The 4,873-nt window shown below is 35.0% G+C and overlaps 1 long non-coding RNA gene across 1 annotated transcript; it reads right to left on the bottom strand.

Annotated features, from left to right (window-relative positions):
- Nucleotides 1–3,426: 3,426 nt before the first annotated feature.
- LOC143050984 (uncharacterized) lies at nt 3,427–4,489 on the bottom strand. Its single transcript, XR_012970525.1, has 2 exons — nt 4,338–4,489; nt 3,427–3,592 (listed from the first exon to the last, which is right to left on the bottom strand). It is a non-coding gene; the product is annotated as an uncharacterized LOC143050984 (long non-coding RNA).
- Between the last annotated feature and the right edge of the window lie 384 nt (nt 4,490–4,873).

The raw sequence follows: 4,873 nt of genomic DNA, 5'->3' as shown, positions 1-4,873 counted from the left end.
GACGGGTGCCGTTTACGGTGCAGGAAATGCTTACCCTTCCGGGGCACCTGATTTCACTCCCGGTTTTTAGTGGAGTTCGTGTTGTCTCAATTATTATTTATAACTGTTGTTGTAATTGTCCTTTGGTTTTGTGAGTCTTTGTTTACTCCTTGGTTTTGATTGTTATTCTCGTTAAAACAAACATTAAAATCAACTGTTTGCTTATCCAGCATGTCTATTTCAAAACATTATTACATTGCAGTTCATTTAACATATCTTTATACAATTTACCAAGGGTAATTACACATCAGGGGCCGGTTGTTCAACTTGTCGTTAGCACTAACGCTCCGTTAAATTTTGCTAACGTATCGTTAAAATTTAACGTCTCGTTAATCCTGTTGTTCATCTCATAGTTAGTTTTAACGCTCCGTTATAATGTTCTTAACTTGAGTGAAATTTAACGATGGTAGGTAGCAGCGTTAAAATATTTAACCAAGGTATAATTAGAAAATGGCTGCTTTGTTAATGCCACCACTAAGACCCAGAAAGGACAGAGATTTTAGAGGAACTATTTCACATTTAACAAATTTAAATGACGATGAACTTAGAAGGAGGTATAGATTTGGCAAGGACTAAATTGCTTACCTTTGTAATCTTCTACAAGACAGACTCAGAAGGCAAACTAATAAAGCAACAGCACTGACCGTTGAACAGCAAGTATGTATTGCACTGCGTTTCTATGCATCCGGCTCATTCTTGCAAGTTATCGGAGATACATTGGGGTATGACAAAGGAACAGTTTCTCGTGTTGTATATGATGTGACAGATGCCTTGATTGACATTAAGGACGATTTTGTGAGTTGGCCTACAGATATGGATTCGATCAACAGGATAAAATGTGGGTTTTACAGGCAAAGTAGCTTTCCGAATGTTTTGGGGTGCATTGACTGCACACATGTGAGAATACAGGCACCATCAGATGATGAACCATCCTATGTAAACAGAAAGGGATACCACAGCATAAATGTGCAAGCTGTCTGTGATTTTGAAGGTATTTTAATCTGTATTTTGCCATTCCCGATTTGTCGTTGTTGATCTTTTAAAATTGTTCTCTCCCTTTAAAATTACCTTGACATTATCAATAGAGACAACTGGGTACTTCTGTTTCGACCCAAATTTTGAAAGTTCGATAAATTTGAGTCCGGTCTTTATAACACTTGAAAAAGATTTAAGGTTTCCATTATATTCATCTTGTCAACACAGAAAGGTAAAAACATAAACTACTCTTCAATAGTGGGACGATTTCGCTGTGCAACATTGTTTTTTTTTGCTTTATACGACAAAGAACTTCAAATCACGGTACAAAGCGGCATAACTCTAGTTAAATTAATACGACTAGTCTATGATACCGTGTGGTTTGCATTTATTTCCTTTACTCTTTGTGATTTAAAAATTCTCTTTTTAGCAGGTGCGTTAATGTTCTTGCATAATTAAAGAATCTGCTATTTATTTTAAATTGTCTTTTTTTTTTTAAACTCTGAATTTATATTTACAGGCAGGTTTACCAATATATTTGCAAACTGGTCAGGCTCCACTCACGACTCCCACATATTCAACACATCAACTTTAATTACCTCCAGACAAATCACAGGGGATTGATAGATGGTGTTATTCTTCGGGACAGTGGATATGCTTGTCGCCCTTACCTGCTTACTCCATATGCCAATCCAACAGAGAGACACCAGCAAAGGTTCAACGGATGCCATGCCAGTACTAGATCCGTTATAGAGAGGACTTTTGGTATTTTGAAAAGACGGTTTCATGTCCTCCATCCTGAGGTATATTTATATTAAATACAGATTTGACATTGCAATTCATACATAAATAAAGAACAAAATCCATGAAATGGTCACACCAAAATGGCTGAGAGATGTTTGTTAAACGTCCGTGAGACAGCAACCCGAATATATAAATTTGGGAAAAATAAAGCGCCTTGACCAACAAAAGGCTGTCTTAAGGATCTTTGTCAAGGGTTGTAAATTTGTCTTCAATTCAGAATTTTGAATATACATTTGGTATCACCGCCATCAATTTTCTAGAACAGTTATCTCAGTGCAAAAAATGAACTATAATGTCAAAACATTGAATGAAGGTATTTTAAATTAATATTGCATATTATCTATATATCAAGACATATAAAATAGGATATATATTTCTGCATGCATGACACCTTTTCATTTAGTATTAATTGCTCTACATAACTTGAAACTTAAATGAGCATATACTTTTTCATATTTTAGGTAAGAATGAAACCAGAAAAAGTCTGCAGAATTTTTGGTGCCTGTGCAGTGTTGCATAACATTGCCTTGTCCAGAAATGAATCGTTGGTGAATGACGACGGTGCTGGTGTTAGAGTTGATCAGCCCGTGCAAGTTCCAGCCTTTCTGGGAGTACAAGATGGAAGAAACACGAGAGAACACGTTGCCAGAGTATTTTTTAACCACTGAAATACAAATTATTAACACTTTAATATGCTTTCTTACTTTTTCATAGCCACATGATCCTAACTAATTGAAGACCAGTTTTAATACACTATGGTCTTAATGGAAACCATGTTTTATTTTGATGATGTTCAAAATAAGGAGACATGGGGTGCCTGTCAGTAAAACAACTATTCACCAAAGTACAAAACACTTTGATTTAAGCAACTTCTGGTTACCATATATATGGCCCTCAACAACGACGGTTTATTATCTCCGTGAATCTATATTGAAATGATTTAATAAGATTGAAACTTTATTCAAAAAGTGTTTAAGTTTTAAAGTAAAAGATTCAATTATTGCTCATGAAGTCAAACTCTTCACACTAGTGACACAGGCAGACTTTCGATGCTTTGCATGTCTCAGATCAATTACAGTTTCTATTTTTTTTGTCAGAACTATTTGGTTCCCATTTTACACATCACTTCATCTACAAATGTATTCGACATTAACATGGTGGACATTGACACAATCCACATCCACAACCATTACAAACTGAATTGTTTTACAGTGTCTTATCGGGGCCTTTAATAGCTGACTATGCAGTATGGGCTTTGCTCATTGTTGAAGGCCGTACGGTGACCTCTAGATGTTAATGTCTGCGTCATTTTTGTCTTTTGTGGATAGTTGTTTCATTGTCAATCATACCACATCTTCTTTTTTATATCCTCTAAGAAAAGAAATTGGCAACCGTTTTCCCTACCAAGTTCAACATGATATAAAAACAGGTGCTTGATTCCGTGTTGTTCAATAATTTCGGGAAGTTTAATTGATAACTGTTTCATGTAGATCATTGAGGTTAATAGTTAAGACCTCCTTTAATTCGTTCAAATATATAATTATGTGAAATATATAATCTTTTTTTTCTTTTGAAAATAACATTAAATCAATATAACATGAGAAGATAACAAATTAAGTTTTTATTAGTTGGTAGAACCAAGTGCCTCAAGACACTGAGATAAAGACATTGGCTGGTACTCCTTTGACTTGATTCTTTCTAGAAGTTCTATCTGCAAGTCAAGCTTTCTCATTTCCTTCTTCTGCTTTTCAATCTCCCCTCTAAAATACACAACCTGTTGAACAAAACAGAAATGTTAATGATATGAATTTATCAACAATTGTACATGATTAGTTTGTAAAAAGATTACAAGCTCCTGTACAGCTGAATGAATACAATGCATTTCAAGAAAAATGATCAGCATAGAAAAATGATATAAATAGATGTACGATATAGCAACCCAATCATGGGCAATGACAAAAAATTTCGAAACTTCATTAAGAGAAAAGGGCCAAATACTTCAACAATATGTAAAGGAAGGTCGTATTTTGCAATAAAGGTAATCATTGGTAATGGACTTTTTGAATGTTTGCTTGGACGCCATTTAAGAGAACATTACTTTGTCTGTGTCAGTTAAAAAGAGTTACTAAAAAGGGTACTCAGCATTCATGTGTCAACATCCAGCAACATCTGACTAATCTTAAAGTGATCACATGTCATAACTCATCTGCTGACCAAATATGAATTTGTTTGGTTTATTGGGAGGAGCGGACTAACAGGGTGAATGTAAGTCTTCGATCCCAGTGTGACACTCTGTGGGAGTGCACTAAATTGTATATGTGTAGACAGTATATAAATCGCAAAATTGTCCTGAATATGCATGAAACATTTGTCCCTGGATGTTAAGGGAAACATGATTTAACAATCAATTTTAATATTACTACCAGTACTTATATTAAAAAAAGAGCTGTACATGTATTGCCAACAAAGTATGCGGGACACATTATACTACAGGACATAGTTAACTGTTATATATTCACCTGAAGCTCATGAACATCTCCTGCTGTTGCTTTTCTCTTCTTTGTGGCTGTAGCAGCTGTAGGGACAGCATGGTTGAGCACAGGTTTAGTTGGGTTTACCACAATTGGTACTCCCCGGTTACCAATAAACCCTGAAAGAACTGATGGTGACTGAGGTGTTGGAGGTTGTAGTGAGGAGACAGATTGACATTCTAGAGCTGACTCAAATAAATCCTAGGACCCTGTACACGCGATTTCAGAATCTTCCGACAATCTAGCCTCAGTTGCACCAGCTAAAACAAAGACAAAATAGCTCTTAAATTTAATTTCGTAAGCCAATTAATACGCAAAAGTTTTAGTTTCAAAAATTCGATAGGGGTTTAAACATTTTGAAATTTAGATCACAGATACGTTATTGAGTAGATCCCCCCTTTTTTTTGGTGTCGGAAATGTTCTTTCATATTTTCATTTTTTTAAACTTCTTTTTCTATTTATTATATATATTTAATATTTTATCAATTGGTTTGAACAATAGTTATATGAGGGGACAACACATA

This window comes from Mytilus galloprovincialis, chromosome 11, assembly GCF_965363235.1.
Source record: "Mytilus galloprovincialis chromosome 11, xbMytGall1.hap1.1, whole genome shotgun sequence".
Lineage (NCBI taxonomy): Eukaryota > Metazoa > Mollusca > Bivalvia > Mytilida > Mytilidae > Mytilus > Mytilus galloprovincialis.
Note: the sequence above shows the minus strand (reverse complement) of the source record. Positions and strands in the feature narration are given on the sequence as shown.